This window comes from Babylonia areolata, chromosome 21 (assembly GCF_041734735.1).
Source record: "Babylonia areolata isolate BAREFJ2019XMU chromosome 21, ASM4173473v1, whole genome shotgun sequence".
NCBI lineage: Eukaryota > Metazoa > Mollusca > Gastropoda > Neogastropoda > Buccinidae > Babylonia > Babylonia areolata.
The window spans coordinates 25,425,275-25,445,274 of NC_134896.1; the positions used below are offsets into that span (position 1 = coordinate 25,425,275).

At 41.7% G+C, this 20,000-nt stretch overlaps 1 protein-coding gene across 1 annotated transcript in view; it reads right to left on the reverse strand.

The window, feature by feature from the left end:
• LOC143296058 (uncharacterized) overlaps positions 1 to 6,580 on the reverse strand; it is a 26,259-nt gene extending 19,679 nt beyond the window's left edge. Inside the window, exon 1 of the mRNA XM_076607808.1 lies at positions 6,411 to 6,580. The gene's annotated coding sequence lies outside the window, so the exon portion shown is untranslated. The remainder of the gene's footprint in view (positions 1 to 6,410) is intronic.
• Positions 6,581 to 20,000: the final 13,420 nt, after the last annotated feature.

Sequence of the window (20,000 nt, forward strand, 5' to 3'; positions counted from 1 at the left end):
ATCACCAACAACTTGTTTCATCCACACAAAATTAAAGCCTGTTGTACATAATATTTCTCTAACTTGAGAAGCTCAACACTGTTTTCCATTTAAATCTAATCCAAGCAACATCTGATAAGCCATGTAAGGCAATCTATTTTGATCCATCTGTAGTAATCTCAAGCAGTACCTTATAACATTTAATAACGGGTTTACAAATAACGGATATCTACCAAGATCACCATAAACCACTTTAGTGTTTTCACTGGCACTCCCAAGAATCGCTTACATGCTAATAAATAATTTTTTCCCTACATTCTCTAGTCTATTCATACCCCAAATTTCAGATGCATACAACAGAACAGGCTGTACCTTTACATCAAATATTTTGAAAAATACTGCATATGACATTTCTTTATACTTTTGAAAAGCCTTCAAAAGGCTCGTGGTTGCCCTTTTGCCTTTCACAACAAGATGTTCGGTCCCCCTTTTGGGACTTATCTTTGATGTGAATGTATACCCTAAATAACAGTATTCATTTACTACTTCTATTTCTTCAACTTCAAAAAACCACTTCTCATACCTACCTAAAAACCCACCTTTTCTGAACACCATTATTTTTGTCTTCTGCACATTAATTTTCAACTTCATCACCTGACAGCATGATTTAAGAATATTCAATTGATTTTGAAGTCCTATTGGATTTGTTGATAATAAAACAATATCATCGGCAAAAAGCAATATGAACAGTTCCATGCTACCTGGTATCAACTGAACCCCATGTCTACATGACACAGACATATGTTCAGCAATATGATTGATGAATGTACAAAATAAAGCAGGGCTCATGACACATCCCTGTTATACACCAAGTGGACATTAAAAAAATTCAGAATATTGTGAATTAACCCTGACACATGTTAACAATGAATCATACATCGCTTTCAAAGACTTAAAGAATTTGCCAGATACACCCTGTTTTCTTAAATGTTGAAACAACTTATCATGTCTTACAGAATCGAATGCTTTTCTAAAATCAACAAAAGCAACGTATAATTTATTATTTTGACACAGGCATTTCTGAACACATGTATACAGGTTAAAGATCTGATCAACAGTTGAGTAGTTTTCTCGGAAACCAGCTTGACCTTCTGTAATCATCTCGTTATTTTCTAACCAATTATATAATCGATTATTCAACACCGTTGTAAAGCACTTAGAAATAATACTTAACAGGGATACCCCTCTATAATTATCAACATTATCAATATCGCCTTTCTTAAAAATGGGAATGATAATAGCTTTGGACCATTCTTTTGGGTACAGTCTTTTATCGAACAGAGCATTAAATAATTTTGTCACAAATGGTACAGTAATTTTGTTACCAGTTTTTAACATTTCAGCAGAAATACCATCAAGTCCACATGCTTTTCCCGACTTCAGCTTGTGAAGAGCGAACGAAACCTCATTCTCTGAAATTGCATTATTAAGTTCACATTCTTCATCATATTCGAGGTTACTAAGATCAGCAGAATTATCAACATTGTCCATATCATTATCCAAGGAAAATAGACTTTTGAAGTGCTGATGCCACTCTTCCATACTGACATTATTACTGATGTTACTTTTTGTTTTTCCACATCTCATTTCTGTTAGGCTTTTCGAGAGATAGAGACAGACAGACAGACAGAGACAGACAGACAGAGACAGAGACACAGAGAGAGAGAGACAGGCAGACAGACAGAGACAGAGACAGACAGACAGACAGACAGAGCGTATTTGTGCCTCAGTGAATTTCCTTCACGGTTCACAGACGAAGAAAAACATTGACAGAAACGGACACTAACTGACGCACGTAACTGACGTAAACGATTTGGGTGTGGCCAAACACAGCAGTTAAAAAAATGGATAGCAGAAAATTGAAAATAAAAGAAAGAAAAAGACCAACATCCTGGAGAGTGTGAAGTGAAGAGGTGTGTGTGTGTGTGTGTTGTTGTTGTCTTCAGTTTAACGTCTTTCCACTTGAAGTGATATTAGATGTGTGTGTGTGTGTGTGTGTGTGTGTGTGTGTGTGTGTGTGTGTGTGTGTGTGTGTGTGTTTGTCAACAAGCAACAATCACGTTATCTGAAAGACGTAGAAAAGCAAAGGGGTGTGTATGTGTGGGTGGGGAGGTGCCGGGACAACTGTGTGTACGTGTCTGAGAGAGATAAAGAGAGAGAGAGAGAGAGCGTGAGCGTGTGTCTTTCTGTCTGTCTGTCTGTGTGTGTGTGTTTTTTTGGGGGTGTGCATGCTGGGAATATTGATATGGATACTTACATAACGTCTATCCTCGGTCGGAGACCAAGCTCTAAGCGCTTTAGAAACACGGGGTCATTTACTCAACAGGCTGCCTGTCTGGGTAGAGCCGACTGACGGCTGCCATTGGGCACCGAGTGGTTAAAGCGTTAGACTTTCATTCTGAGGGTCCCGGGGTCGAATCTCGGTAACGGCGCCTGGTGAGTAAATGGTGGAGATTTTTCCGATCTCCCAGGTCAACATAATCTGCAGACCTGCTTGTGCCTGAACCCCCTTCGTGTGTATACGCAAGCAGAAGATCAAATACGCACGTTAAAGATCCCGTAATTCATGTCAGCGTTCGGTGGGTTATGGAAACAAGAACATACCCAGCACGCACACCCCCGAAAACGGACCATGGCTGCCTACATGGCGGGGTAAAAACGGTCATACATGTAAAAGCCAACCCGAGTACATACGAGTGAATGTGGGAGTTGTAGCCCACGAACGAAGAAGATAATGTATGAACGACAGATTTTTGCAGAGGCAGCAGTGTGCATGCGCAAACGCCAACTTAAAGAATAATAGTGGATGGCCATGCTATTCTTCTTTTTTTGTTGTTGCCTTTTTGTCAAGCATGTTTGTTTTACTGAGTGGTCATAATTGATAACAACAACAAAATTGATATGCAAACTTCTGCAAGCAAGTATGCACAACCTATAGCTGTTTGAAAAGGAAAATGTATTTGCCATCAATGTACGTGCTATCAATTTCTGATGGAATGAATATTAATTACAACCACAGGTTAGCAATGAGTGAACCAAAAATATTGGATAAATCCATTTTAAATCGTTTCTGAATGTATGTCATGGTTCGGAAAAAGTAGCCGAAACAGGCCTCAACCAAGAAAACATCATCCAAGACATGTGTCTCAATACCTTATACACACAGAATACTGAATTATAGTCCATACTTCTGCTATTCTAAACAAACTCTCATTCATGCATTCGTGCGCACACACACACACACACACACACACACTATGATTTCCAAAAATGACACCTTTCTTTCAATATAACTTCTTTTTTTTTCTTTCTTTTTTTTTTTTTTTTTTTTTTTTAGACATTTCCAGAAATGACCACGTCCAGCCATCCCCCCCCCCCCCCAATAACTGCCCAATGGTAGTCGTTATTTCCCACACTGCCGGAGTTTCTGGGAAATGTGAGAATGACGGAAGTTTCAGTTTCCTGATGACAGGCTGCGGCAGTCTGAGTTGGTATCACTGTTAGCAACTCAGAGCTGTTTTGTTAAATCAAGCTGGTGGACATTTCTCAGTAGTCGGCAGGCTTTCTAGAAACAATAATGATGGCTTCAGAGAGAGAGACAGACAGACAGACAGACACACACACACACACACACACACACACACACACACACACACACACACACACAGAGAGAGAGAGAGAGAGAGAGAGAGGGGGGATTCTGAAATAAAATGAACATGTATTTGATAACGGGTACAAGTTGTCGTTATGCTGGCTTAACCTTGCCGTTGCTGAAAGGATACGTCTCTATCTATCTAGAAAATTATAACCATAGACAGAAGTCTATCAAGGATTTTTATCACGTACGAACAGAGAAGCACACCGTCAGAGTCGTCATTAACTGAGTAGTGCTACTGACACGTAGTGCTATTGACACGTAGTGCTAATAATACGTAGCGATAAAAGGAGTAGTGCTAACAACAGTAGCGCTATTGAACGTAGTGACAATGGTACGTAGCGCTGTTGGTGTAGCGCTATTGACACATAGTGCTACTGACACGTAGCGATAAAAGTAGCAGTGCTGTCGACACGTAAGTATAGAATAGAATGGAATAGAATAGAATAGGTCTTTATTACCAAATGTACCGGGGTCACAAGGAATATTGGGGGGAATAGTACATAACAAGATACGAACATAAATCGAAAATCATACACAAACACAGATACAGTAGAAATTAGGATACATACAAGTGCATATCAATATAAAAACTTGTGCGTACTCACACATGCATGCACTGCACACACACACACACACACACACACACACACACACACACACACACGTTTGAACAGAAGCTGCATATTACATGTGGATGGGGCTGATGACTAGATCTTCAGGTAGATGGTTGTTGGTTAGTTATGCGCTATTGAACGTAGTAGTAATGGCATGTAGCGCGAAAGAACGTAGTTACAATGGTACTTAGCGCTGTTAACACGTAGTGCTAACTGACATGTAGCGCTGTTAACACGTAGTGCTGACTGACATGTATCGCTGTTAACACGTAGTGCTAACTGACATGTAGCGCTGTTGACACGTAGTGCTAACTGACATGTATCGCTGTTGACACGTAGTGCTAACTGACATGTATCGCTGTTAACACGTAGTGCTAACTGACATGTATCGCTGTTAACACGTAGTGCTAACTGACATGTATCGCTGTTAACACGTAGTGCTAACTGACATGTATCGCTGTTAACACGTAGTGCTAACTGACATGTAGCGCTGTTAACACATAGTGCTAACTGACATGTAGCGCTGTTAACACGTAGTGCTAACTGACATGTAGCGCTGTTAACACGTAGTGCTAACTGACATTAGCGCTGTTAACACGTAGTGCTAACTGACATGTAGCGCTGTTAACACGTAGTGCTAACTGACTTGTAGCGCTGTCGATACGCACCCTTTGATGACGTAACAAAGAAAAATCGAAGAGCTTTGCTTTTCAAATGTAATAATCGCTGGAAACTGGAACTTTATGCTCAGTCTAAACTGACATTATTTCAATTACGTAAGCACTCTGATATTGCCAAAGCAAAATATTTCGACTGGATATCGTTCATGAAACGGAGCTGTTCGATATTTTGATGGGCGGAACGCAATCTAGAAGTCATTCGTTTTACTTAGTGAAGACCAAATATCATTCCAACAGTTTGGATTTTGATCTTGTCTCTGACCTCTTTTAGTAACCAAAGTAATCATTCCCTCATAATAATGCTAGTCGTGAAATTTGTAACAGGACGAAGAGATAAAAAGAATTTGTGGACATTGAATTCGTCTCTACAAAGAAATTGCAAATACACTGAAATTCATAGATGACACATAGAGAATGATACGTAGATTTTAGACAATGCAGTAACCGTGTTACGTTTCCAGCGGTTTATATTGTCATTCTTCACCTCAGCAACATTTAACATAACAGTTTAATCAATAAGTGCATTATACGGAAGCTACTGGGAAAAAAGCCATCAAAAATGGGCAGATAAACAATAACAACAACAACAACAACAACAGTAATAACAGAAGTAGTAGTAGCAGTAATAACAATAATGATAATAATAATTCAGAGTTCATTTCCAGCTGTGGTATACATCTATCAATTATTTTTTGTATCAGTCAAACTTCTTGAAGTATTGGCATTGTGGTTTTATCTTGTTGTTAGAACATATTATCTGCGTGTTAAATTAAAAACATTGTGCAACAGATTGAATACAAAGCCTTTATCCTTCTTGGAAAAAAAAAAATTCTTTCCAAACACTACCAAACTGATTTTCAGTATAGGCTATCGCGACTGATACAAATCATAGTCTTCAAACAATTTTCAAACCTACTCCAGCAAGTAGGGACATGCTCGCATTTCCATAACTAATTCGTATCATTGCGTCGTTTTCTCAGCTGCAGACGTTGCACATTTCGTCTTAGCAACTCCCGTCTCCTTTGGTTTAGAATTTGCGACTATAATTTTCTTGTTGAATTTATTTGATTGGAAGCCATCTCGTTTTGATTTCCGAAACAGTAAGACAGAGAGAGACAGAGACAGATACATAGAGAAATGCTGAAAGAGGGGGAGAACAGGAAAGACAGATAGACAGACAGACAAACAATCACAGAGACAGAGACAATAGGCAGAATGACATACATACATACAGACAGACAGACAGACAATCAGACAGACAGGCAGACAGAGACTGACAGACAGAGAGAGACAGATAGACAAACAATCACAGAGACAGAGACTAGAGGCAGAATGACATATATACATACAGACAGACAGACAGAGAAACAGACAGACAGACAGAACGATAAGGGACAGGAGAGGAGAAGTCAGCCATACCAACAATGAATGCCCGTCCTCCCTCAGCTCAGCAAAACTGTGTTCCGAGTGTAATGATTCAAGAGCCCAGTGAAATGTGTTCCAGTCTGTTCGCCGCGCACTGTAGCAGCCTGTGTATGTGTGTGTGTGAGACTGAGTGAGTGAGTGTGTGGGCTTGACTCTTTGTATCTATAACCGTCGTACGTGGTACGCATGAGACCGGATCATGGTCTATTATACCACAACTACCACCACCACCACCACCACCACCACCATCATTCCGGACGACCAGCCGTCACAACCCTATCGTCTAAAGCCCCGCCTACACGCTCTGTGCGGCACAAGCCATTAAAAGCTTCCGACTGATTGTGCAAAAGCCGATCAAGCAAAGCTTTGAAGATGTATGAAATGGAGAACGGGATGTTCTTGCTTATTTCGTTGGTTGATTTGCTGAAATCGATTGACAGATTTGTGTGGGATGTGCGTGGGTGTGTGCATGAGCTTGCGTGTAAGAGAGAGAGAGGAGTAGGGAGTTTGAAACTGAGAAGAAGGGGGTTGTGGGGGATGTATGGGGGGGGGGGGGTAGTCTTTCGAATGAGACGATATAAATCGAGGTCCTCCCGCGTACAGCAAGCACTTTCTGCACGTAAAATAACCCATGACAACAACAAAAGGATTGTTCCCCGCGAGAATTATGTAGAACAATCCACTTTGATAGTAAAAGAAATACGCTTACAGTCAGAAAAAAAAAGAAAACAAAAATATGGAAAGCGCTGCGCTATGGTGATGCGCTCTCCTCGGTGAAAGCAGCTCGAATTTCTGACAAAGAAATCTGTTATGACAAAGAGCATATCAACTGGACTGATTCGAGAGACACGACATTGACAGTCGCAGTTTTTCAAACCAAGCCCCCTTTCTTTGGAATCAACTTCCTCAGCCTCTCCGTCACTCATTTCCGCTGCAATCTTTCAAATCCAGACTGAAGACGCACCGTTTCCCCTCCTGAATAATTCTCAACAGCTCATCCCTTTCCGGTATGAACTAAAATGACTGTTAGTTAGTGAGTGAGTTCTGATAGTTTTTTGGAATAAGTTGGTTGTATTTTTTATTGTGCATTATTTACGATTGTGTGCTATGACCTTGTGTGTGTCTGCGCGCGTGTGCTTGTGTGTATTGTGGGTGTGTAGGTGGGGGTGGGGGGGGGGGTGAATAAGCTTTAATAATGTTTTGTATCATGTGTTTAATTTTTCCTTTTTCGATATTTACATATGTGTTCTATTTGTAAACGCCTAGGTTTTATTTTCAAGGTTAGGCGTAAATGCTCAGAAGAAGAAGAAGCAATTACCGAAGCGGTTCGTCTTGTTCCTAATACTTCTGTTCCGACGACCTGAGGGAAGCATCTCAAAAATCCTAAAAGCTGGATGTGATTCATCCTTGACTGGCTTTGTTTTGTGGGTAGCTAGTCATGGGATATCGTGCCAGTCACAGAGATAGATGATCAGACTAGAAATGAGTGATGAGGGGGTGGGGGTGGGCGGGGTGTGTGTGTGTGTGTGGGGGGGGGGGGTGGCTACAACCTGCATTCTACGGAGCATTGCGAGCTCACAATAACATTTATGTGCACGCCACCAGAGTGAGTGCATGTTTATTTGATGAAATAAAGCGAATATAACCTGGCGAAAAACATCATGCCCTTGTGAAATGTTTCTGTTGTGTCTGTCCCTTAACATAGAAGCGTTTTATCCTCTCTTTTGTTCTACCTTTGTGTGCTTTTTTCTGTATTAATTTTCCCCAGTTGATTTGATGTTAATGCCTGCAACATCAGCATCAGCATCTCCATCACTGTTGTATTATGTACAATGATATGATTGTGTTTCTCTGTTCACGCCTTTCAATATTGAATATAAATGTATCTTTTCAATGCCTGCCAACACTACATTATGCTCTGTTGTACGTATGTGTGTATGTATATGTGTATGTGCATGTGTGTATAAGTATAATTATGTTCATACATGTATGTGCATAAGTGTCGGGGTGGGGGCAGTGTGTGTGTGGGGGGGGGGGAGGGGCGCAGGGGGGGTGAGTGTATGAATGTGTTCCTTTTAGTACTTTTTAAAATGATGATGATGATTAATATCATAGTAGTAGATGAAGTAGCGGTAGTAGTAGTAGTAATATTTACCAACATTGTTATTGTTGTGTCTTATCGTTATTGTTGTTATTATTGTCACAAGAACAGATTGGAAGAACAGGCAATGCCAAAGAATCTTTATCCTTGAGTAATTATGTTTTTGAATTTCTCTCTCTCTGTCTCTGTTTCTGTCTGTCTGTCTGTCTGTCTCTCTCTCTTTCTCTCTCAGGCCTCTCAGTGTTGATATTTTCTTTCATCAACGAGCTGGCTTTTCAGATGACAAAAAAAAAAGAAAAAAAGAAGAAGAAGAAATATCTCATAGTTATTCATCATCAACAAGACTGGACTAAAGGGAATGGGAAAAAAAGAACAAAGAAAGAGCCTAGGAGAGTAGAGGATTAAAAAAAACAGTAAAGAGTGGTAACTCTCCATGTGCAATGTACAACACAACTTCAAATCAATGCTGCTTGTGCTACCGATTCAACTAGCGTGCAGGTAAGTAAAGAGGTAGGCCATACCATCACTTCCCTCAAGCCCTGTGGCGACAGGCGAGCGACGAAACGACAGGTGTGGGTACACTGGCAGTCGTAGCCGCGGACCTGCACAAAGGCGGCTCAGGCCATAGGGTCGTTTTTCACCGACTGGAGCAGCGGTGGAGATCGGCAGCCCCCTGAGCGACTGAGCAGCCCTCTTCAGGACAGCACTGCTCACCTCCATGGCATGAGGAAGGGGCTAGAAAAGGTGCCCTAAACATTGCCTGCTCCACGCCACCCTAGTCAGCATACCGCGGCTGACGAGGACCCTACTCAAGCGGTCGACATACAAAGGAAAGAAAGAAGAAAACAAGGAGCACCCCATTTACCATTGCCACATGGAACGTGCGTACACTTCTGGACAGATTCGACTCGGACAGACCACAGAGACGCACAGCACTCATTGCGAGTGAACTAGCCAGGTACAACATCGACATCGCTGCCTTAAGTGAGACCAGACTGGCAGAAGAAAGCGAACTCTGTGAGCGAGGCGCAGGCTACACCTTCTTTTCGAGTGGTCGCGGACCTGAAGAGAGACGTGAGGCTGGAGTTGGCTTTGCAGTGAAGACAACCCTCGTTGGCAAGCTGGCTGGCCCCCCGAAAGGAGTGAACGATCGCCTGATGACGATGAAACTCCCTTTATGCAACGGGAAGAATTTTACCACCATTGTCAGCGCCCACGCGCCCACTATGACCAACCCGGATGAGATCAAGGACAAGTTCTACGAGGACCTGAACGCTGTCATCACCACTGTTCCCAACGCAGACAAGCTCATCATTCTTGGTGACTTTAACGCGAGAGTTGGCTGTGACAGCACCTCCTGGGAAGGCGTGATTGGGAAGCATAGGGTTGGTAACTGTAACAGCAATGGTCAGCTACTTCTCCAGACATGTGCCGAGCACGACCTTCTTATCACAAACACCGTCTTCTGCCTCCCTACCCGTAACAGGACGTCATTGATGCATCCTCGCTCTGGGCATTGGCATCTCATCGACTTTGTCATCGCCAGGAAGAGGGACAGGCAGGACGTACGAGTCACGAGGGCCATGTGCGGCGCCGAGTGCTGGACAGACCACCGCCTTATCGTCTCCAAACTTAGCCTCCGCATCCAGCCCAAGAGACTGCCTCAGGGCATGAAAGCACCCAAACGCCTGAATGTCAACAAGCTGGAGCTATGCAACATCAAGCAGAGCTTTGCTGACACCCTGGAGGAACGCCTTGAGTCCACCGTGCTGGACAACCAAAATGTGGAGGCAGCATGGGGGGCACTGCATGAGACGGTGTACAACACTGCCATGGAGTGTCTGGGGCCTTCTGCCAGGAAGCACAAAGACTGGTTTGATGAGAACTGCACTGTAGTGGTGGTGGTTGTGGTGTATTCGAGTGGTTAAAGCGTTGGACTTTCAATCTGAGGGTCCCGGGTTCGAATCTCGGTAACGGCGCCTGGTGGGTAAAGGGTGGAGATATTTACTGATCTCCCAGGTCAACATATGTGCCGGAACCCCCTTCGTGTGTATACACAAGCAGAAGATCAAACACGCACGTTAAAGATCGTGTTATCCATGTCAGCGTTCGGTGGGTTATAGAAACAGAACACCCATGGCGGGTATAAAAAAAAAAAATAATAATAATAATAAAAACCCGGAAAGGATGTAAAAGCCCACACGTGTACATACGAGTGAACATGGGAGTTGCAGCCCACGAACGAAGAAGAAGAAGAAGAAGAAATGTTGTTTTAGTTTATTCTATTCATTATATTTTCCCCTCATTCTAGTATCTCCTTACACGGGAAACTTTAGACTATGATTTATATTTCACCCGCAGATAATGGGAACAACATTAAGTTGTCAGTGGCGGTATCTCTTTATCATGGTACACTAGGATATTTTACTGCGCGGGAACAGGTTATCTATTACACTCTACTGTGGGGGAAAGGTCACCGTTTCCATTTGAAGAACCCAGTAGGACCGACGACACTCAAAATGGGTTTGACGTAATAATTGGCCATGACAGAGAGATACCACGCTAGTTTCCCAAAATTTTGTAGTCATGATAATGATGATGATGATGATGATAATGGTGATGTTGATAGTGGTGTCATCATATAGCGCACTTCAACGTACCAAATCGCAAATACAGTAACAATGCATACTGTTATCCATGCCATTAAATAATTCACTCCCACCCGTCCCACCCCCCCCCCCCCCGCCCCCTCCACGCACACACCACCGTGTATCTCCCCTCCTCCATCTTCCCCTCTCTTTCTCATACTGTCATGCTTTTTTGATTCGTTTTTTTTTTTTTCAAACATGGCGATAATAATAATATAATGCTGATAACATATTCAATATACTTCTGGTGTGAAGCAAGGAGACGTATGCAGCCCTGTTCTTTTCTCTCTGTTCATAAACCACGGTTTAGCTTCTGAAGTGATTATTAGACATGGAGAACACGGTACACAATAAATTGATTTAAATTTGGTTATTATTGTATTTATTGCATTTATGCTTTGCAGAATTGTATTGCGTTGTGTTGTTTTGTGCTCTCTTTTTTTTTCTTTCTTTTTTTTCACACAACAAATTTCTCCACGTGAAAATCAGGCTATTCTCCCCAAGGAGAATGCGTCAACAAAGTATGACGTCATGCTCTCGTTTTCATGAGTCTTTTTCTTTTTTTTCTGTCTACAAATTTTCTTCTTTTTTTTCTTCCTATTAGTCCGAGCGATAACCAGAATACCTGGTTTTGCGTCATATGATATGGTTTGGGGTTGATTTTACCTGATTTGGAGGTGCTGAATCCAAATCCGGTGGAGGTCAAGTCGTATATGTTGAGCATTTTGAGTTATTGCTTGAAATCCAAAATGGCCACCACCAGATTCGTAAATCGCTAATATGAAAGATGTATGACGCATAACTAAGATTGTTTCGTACCTGATATTTTTCTCAGTCACGAAAATGATCCAGATAATGAGAAAAAAAAGTTATACTATCTGAATTTGATTTTATTTTAGCATGCTTTAAAAGATTTTTGCTTTTCCAAGATGGCCGCCATTGGAAGAAAACAGCACTTTTCTTGCTCATGATTGGCATGCAATATGAAGTAAATAAATGACAAAGCAAATCGAACTGTTGAAGAGAAGTCGCAAGCCCTCTTTCCTTCGGATAAAGCAATCAAATATAAACACGAACAGTTGATCGTGTCGAAAGCCAGTTACCTATGCCGACCTTTCGTGCCCCAGATATTTGGACATATTCTTTTCTATTTCGATGAGGGTTGATGAATATGCTGCTATAGGATCCCATTTCCATTTGGGAATACTTCACAATGCTGTACTCTCATCACATCGACGACCCAGCTGAGAGATACAGCTGCTTTAATTGTGGTGTTGATCAGAATGATCCTCGGTTGGGTTTATCAGTTTGAGCACTCTCAGCTGTGGTTTGGAGCTGGCCACGGGCCGAAAAAAACAATTCACCTGGTTCTTTCCCACGTTTGAGAATTACTGGTTTGTAGTGTGTGTGTGTGTGTGTGTGTGTGTGTGTGTGTGTGTGTGTTCCCTCGAGTTTCACTTCAGTGGCGAGACTGAAGGAGAGGAGAAACACTGTCAAATTTAGAAGCTCTGCAAATGAGTCTAGCAGTATTATTCTGAACTCGCTGAAGTCTGTCTAACAGATGTTTGGGAAGGCCGGCCAAAAGAGAATTGCAGTAATCCAATCTTGAGAGAACCAAAGCGCATACCCCCCTCTCCCTCTTCCTCGCCACACACACACATACACACACTGCATATCAAATGTTCAGTTAAAACAGCACTGAATAAGACCTGCAGTTAAGTTCGCCATTAACAGCCAAACAATGCCTATCGTTTAAGCTGCATTTCAAATTTGACACCAGTATGTTCGTTGATTCCTCCTTTGCAAGGCTGGCTCAGGAAATCACGTGGGCAACTACACTGAAGGATTCCGCTCTAATTTCTTTCTGTCCTCTTTGTTCAAAGCAACAGCTGTCCAGTACATGATTTCATGAATATTATGGTCGGATCATGGGGGTTTGGGCAGAAAGCTTAGTCAGATGACGTTTAATAAATCATTTCGAGATATGGCTGCATCCACCGGATTTGTCTGGAACGGATAAAGGATTAATTCAGATGATAAACACCCTCTCTTTCCACAGCCCTGCATCTTCTCTTGCTTTTGATGGCAGAGTTAAGACCATCTTCGGCTGAATAGCTGAAAATCCCCATTAGGGGTGGAATACAAAACTAGGTAATGAATAGAGTTCATTGAAACTGCATAAAGAACATGTGCTGGTGTACAAAAACGTTTGGACTTGCCGTTACAAAGAAGAAAAAAAAAACCTAGCTGCTGTGGCGAAGTGGTTGGTGTCGCAGACTGACGCCTGTTCAAGTGGATCAAGGTAGGCTTCTTTTTTTTTTCTTTTTTTTTTTTTCTCACTGCCGGCTCCTTTTCAGGGTTGAATGTGATGTGGGCTGAAATGGGCAGACTGGAACCATACAGTCGAGCATCATCCACTTTGCGGCTGTGTCTCTGGGTGTGTTGCTCAAATTTCCTGACCAAATTGCAAGTGTATGTATCTCTCGGGCCTGGTTAACACCGGAACATCTTTATGAAATAAAAGTGTAGACGGGCGCAATAGCCGAGTGGTTAAAGCGTTGGACTGTCAATCTCAGGGTCCCGGGTTCGAATCACGGTGACGGCGCCTGGTGGGTAAAGGGTGGAGATTTTTACGATCTCCCAGATCAATATATGTGCAGACCTGCTAGTGCCTGAACCCCCTTCGTGTGTATATGCAGGCAGAAGATCAAATACGCACGTTAAAGATCCTGTAATCCATGTCAGCGTTCGGTGGGTTATGGAAACAAGAACATACCCAGCATGCACCCCCCCGAAAACGGAGTATGGCTGCCTACATGGCGGGGTAAAAACGGTCATACACGTAAAAGCCCACTCGTGTGCATATGAGTGAACGTGGGAGTTGCAGCCCACGAACGCAGAAGAAGAAGAAGAAGAAGAAGAAATAAAAGTGTAGAGAAGACATCGTCCTCCTCCTCCGTCATCATCAATGAAAAAAAAAGGAATGTTCCAGGTCCTGTGGTGTTTCATGCCCTGCTCTCATGATGACCTCACACACACACTCTCAAACTCGAGCGCGCGCACACACACATACATGCATATTGATCTAGATCTATAATGTGATCGAAAAACAATTTGCCAGTCAACAGTGATACCACCCCTCCCTACCGCTTACACAAACACACAGAGACACACAAACACACAGAGACACACAGAAACACACACACACACACACACACAGACAGACACGCACATAATTTGATCTAGATCTATAATTACTGTGTTTGAAAAAAAAAAAAGTGAAATACCGGGATCTTCAGATGCAATTGTTCAGTTTCAAGCATTCAACTTTGAGCTCTACGAATACTCATGGCTGTTGAAAAACAGAAAATATTATTTGAAACGATATATGTTAATGATAGTAGGCCTACTTATAACACTGAATAAGAGCTCGCTCATTCACCCAGACCGACAGCGGATGAGATGTTTGATGAAGCCAGTTAAACCTCGAGGATTTTACTGACCTGAGTAAGAAAGATGCTGTATCAAACTAACTGCCCTAACTACGCCTTGCCTCAAAAGCCCACAGTACTAGCAAACTATTTCTACAGTCTGAAGAGAGTGAACAAAAATCGAAGTTGTTATACACAAACTGTCAAAAAATGAAGAAAAAAAATCCTCCAAGCAAAAACAGTACGCGATATTCTGCATTTCCGGAACTGTTCCATTTTCATTTTATATGGGTTACTTTGTGACGTCAGTAAGCTGTGGTAGGCTTCCTTGGACTTATCTTCCGCGACAGCTATTTTTAGACAGAGGCAGCGAGCAGCCAAACACCCTTCGGTACCTCCAAACGTCGCTGTCTGCTGGGAGTTGCTCACCATACTGCACCTGGCCTCCGAACGATATGAAAAACAGACATAACAAATATTACATTACAGTTATAAAACTTGATATATCTTTCAAAGCTAGGTATTGCGTGTTTACAGACTTCCACGCTTGAACTATATCAAAGTGGGTTTTTCTTCAGAATTTCGACAAGGACAACCTTTTTTTTGTCATCTGTTCTTTTAGATGCGCGCTTAGTGCATGCTGGAGAGGGGTACCTTGGCTTATCATCTCATCCCAAATACTAGCACCCAGGCCACCAATGAAGGTCTATTGCTCGGGAAAAGGGGGGTGGGTGGGGGGGTTTACAAATTCCAGTCCATGCGGGATTCAAACTCACACACAGACACACACACACACAGAGAGAGAGAGAGAGAGAGAGAGAGAGAGAGGATGAAACAGTGGTTGTGGTAGTTGTGGTGGTGATCACAATAACAGGCACACAAGCTGACATGGAAGGTAACTCTTGTAACTGAGCAAGTGTGGACGACATGAACGGAAGACGGGAGCGGATGCCTTATTTCCCTTCGGCACTTTCCTGTCCTTTCCGGGGTCTCATTGCCTGAACTGGTCGACAGCTCAACGTGTTGAAGTCACGGTTATTGGGTGTATCGTTATGATGTGTCGTCATGTCTTTAATGGTAGCACAATAATAATAATAATAATAATAATAATAACAACAACAACAATAATAATAATAATATTATTATTATTATTGTTGTTATTATTAAACTAATGACAATAATGATGGTAATGATAATGATGATCATGACAGAAATAACAACAACAACAATTATTATTATTATTATTGTTGTTGTTGTTGTAATGATCATCATTATCATTATATCATCATTATTTTCAATAGTATTATTGTTTTTGTTGTTGTTGTTATTACAATAACAATAATGATAATAAATGGTAGTAGTAGAAGAAGAAGTAGAAAATAGGTGGACATCTGCCAATTCGTTCTTATATAAGTCAAGCGTTTGATTTTTACTGGTATTTAGTAGAGGCATCTTCAACTAAATCAAGAGAGAGAGGCCGATATGGAGACAAGAAAGCGAGACAGAGAGAGAGAGAGACAGGGGGATAGACTGAAAGAGAAAGAGAGAGAGGTAGTCAGAGAGAAAGAGATAGACAGACAGACAGACAGACAGACAGAGAGACAGACAGAGAGAATTCGAAATGCCTGCTAAAATGTTACAGGTCAGCGTCGAACCACCAGTCATACTTAAGTGGTCTGACTCTGAGCTAGAAAAAAAAAGTGACAGACGTGTTCAAAACAACGTCTGCGTTGGACAGGAAAACATCTGCTGTATCCAGTCACCCCTCAACACAGCACAGTCTGTAAATGATGTCAACCGTGACTGCTCTGAACAACAAGAAGCGGTTTGTATAACACACACACACACACACACACACACACACACACACACACACACACACACACACACACACACACACACACACACACACACATGCAACGTAAGCTCTTGACTAAGCATCGGTTTTGTCTTACCGACGAGTTCACGAGAAAATTACTGAATAGTTTCCTGATATTCTGTTCATCACGTTACGTTCACTCATTTTGTGTAGTGTTTTGGATTGGCTCGAGAATCTGAATCTGGAGAGAAATTTAAAAAAAAAAAAAAAAAAAAAAAAAACCTTCCTCGATTGTTTGTTATCACTTGCAACAAATCAAACAAAAACAAAACAACAACAACAAACAAAGGTAACAGAGGGTGAGGGATGAGAATGACAATGTCGTCGCACATATATAGTTGCACTGTCCCATTATGGAACGACAACGGAAGTAATGTTAGTTCCTCAGAATTATTCATAACTTACATAGTACTTTGTCCTTGTTCCATATATGCCGTGCTTCGTTGTACTAAGATTTGACGACAAAATACTGTGATGTGCGAGTGTGCTTCATTGTAATTGTACGTGTATGAAAACAATTACACTGTGTATGTATGTATGTATGTCAGTCGTGTCCGACTAAGACCATTAGAATAGCAGAGGAGGCAACAGCTCTCCCGACTATCTGGGCTAGACTTTGATAATGGAGGACTTTCTTGCCCAAGTTACATCAACGACTCTCTCGGCCAAGAAGGTTTTAGACCAGGTGGCGTCGGGGATGGTTCCTAGAGGCCAACTGGCCCCCAAGACATGCAGCACTAACAGCCAGTACAATCTTAGCCTCAAGCTTTGAAAGTCATAATCCTTCATTAAAAAAAAAACTATGCTTGTGAATGAATTCCCGTGGATTCCTAATTGCGGTGGAGAAACCATTGATCAGTACACCTCCCTCTTTGCTGCTGGGCCTTCTTCTTCTTCTTCTTCTTCTGCGTTCACTCGTATGCACACGAGTGGGCTTTTACGTGTATGACCGTTTTTACCCCGCCATGTAGGCAGCCATACTCCGTTTTCGGGGGCGTGCATGCTGGGTATGTTCTTGTTTCCATAACCCACCGAACGCTGACATGGATTACAGGATCTTTAACGTGCGTATTTGATCTTCTGCTTGCATATACACACGAAGGGGGTTCAGGCACTAGCAGGTCTGCACATATGTTGACCTGGGAGATCGTAAAAATCTCCACTCTTTACCCACCAGGCGCCGTCACCATGATTCGAACCCGGGACCCTCAGATTGACAGTCCAACGCTTTAACCACCCGTCACTGCTGGTCCAATTACAAGCTCATGTCAGACTCCGAGCGTCTCGAAAGGGGAGTAACAGATGGTGCACGGACACCATGTTGGTACAAGTCCAGGTTACATGCTGGGAACTTTCACGTCAACTTTTCAGTTTCGTGGAGGTTTCAAAGCGTGTGGACTGATCGATGTACACGACGCTATGTCAGCTTTAAAAGAAATTAGGATGGGGTAAGGGAGCAGATGCTTGGCCTACTTATATTAAGTCCAATGCGCTGATCGGAATTTAAGAACGCACAGCGAAAAATGATGAATAAACAAGTATTTCAAAATAATAATAATAATAATGATAATAATGGTAACAGCAATAGTAATAATAGAATAATACAGATAAATGAATAAATAGATAATAAATGAATGAATGAATAAACAAATAAATAAACTTTTAAGGAAAAAAAACAGTAAACCGAGGGCCCAGAAGTGATAAGGTATCGTTCGCTGCCATCAGTGAAGAAAACAAATGACACTGGTATGGCCATGTAACGAGATCCAGTGGCCTTGCTGAAACCTCTAAGGAACTGTTGAGAAGGAAGGGGAGACCGGAAAAAACGATGGACTGACAACGTTGCAGAAAAGGCGGGAACACCGTTTCGAGAGACTCGGGCTTTGACACACAAACGATAGAGCTGGGGGATTCTCCTGAACTGTTCTTCTATGCAGCACCCCGGTGACTTCACACAGTCAAGGGACAAGAAGAAGAAGAGGAAAAGAAGAAGAAGATCATGGCTAGCCAAGCCGCCATCTACAACCAAGCATCAAAGTAGATGCTAGATCCTCAACCCACTGGGTTGTGACCTTGAGTGGGTGGTCAAGACGCTAGTCATTCGGGTGAGACGATAAATCGATGTCCCGTGTGCGTCATGCACTTAATACACGTGAAAGAACCAACGGAAAAAAATGGTTGCCTTTGGCAAAATTCTGTCGAAGAAAGATCCCCTTTTATAGGAAAACAAATACTGTGGCATTTGCAGACAGGAAAAACATGCACGGATGACGCTGTACTGTAAGACTGTGAAAGTCAAGATCTTGAAAGGTACGTTGTGGAGTTCCTGTGTCAAGTGATTTCGGGTTACTTTTGTTTGGATCACTTTACTGTGGAAAAGATTTCATCTTTGATAAATATGCAACCTGATAAAACCAATGGATTTTTATAGTAGTCTTGGATGTCATATTTGATCATATCTTTTTCAGATGTCAAAGAAAGTTAGCACATTTTTTCGTAAAACAAAATTGATGGTTTATCCGAACAGTAGTATCAACCAAATAATCAACTGTTGTTCTCCCTTCACTAAAGCCCGCTTGATTTACTGGATTTTTTTCACAATAGTGGAAGAACCCGATTAGCGCAATTCCATCCATTCACTTTCCAACACAGAAAGCAACTGGCCTGAAATTGTTTTCTTATTGCTTTTATTTGATCCTTTGGATCGTCGTTTGAAGATAAGAACCACTATCGATTGTTTCCATAAAGACAGCGAAATTCCTTTTGAACAACAATACTGAATATGGTTGTGTAGAAATCCATGTATTCTGAGTGTGAGCTGTCAACAATTTCTAGGCGAACGTCATTATCAACACCAACAAAACAACAACAACAACAAAATTCAAAATTGGTCCGGTCAGCTTTTTTTATAATTACATTTTGAAATATTAACTTTTACAAAGTTTTTATTACATGGATTTTTATTCTAATGACATTCGGTAATTGGTCACTGGCTTACGTGTCTTTTAGTATATATACATCACAAAGAAATGATTCCGACAATATCAAAATTTGTCAAACAAAAATAAAATAAAATAAACAAACACATTTTCGGCTGATTTATACACAGCACACTCATGACCTCACCATACCACCAGAAACATCCAGTTTGTTTGTATTTTCTTTCCAAAAGCACATATTAAAAAAAATACATAATCAAATACTCTTTAGGGATATGTGCCAATGATGATTTAGCGGTCACGTGCTCTGTGACTGCTGACAAGGGAAATTACTCCTCCGTCATTTGTTGTAATTGGGGGATAGATCTATGGCGGTGGCTTTATGATGTAATATATCAGGGATTCCAGGTACACAACCACCATTCTGAAGTTGTGTTGATAAATCCACTATATTTCCAACAAAACGACTGTTGATGACTCATTTTGCCGTGCATGTACCAGAATGGGGAAAGGGCATTAAAACCACTGCATATTAATCATTACTGTAGGGTTCGTAACCATTCTATGTCCTGTGTGTGTGTGTGTG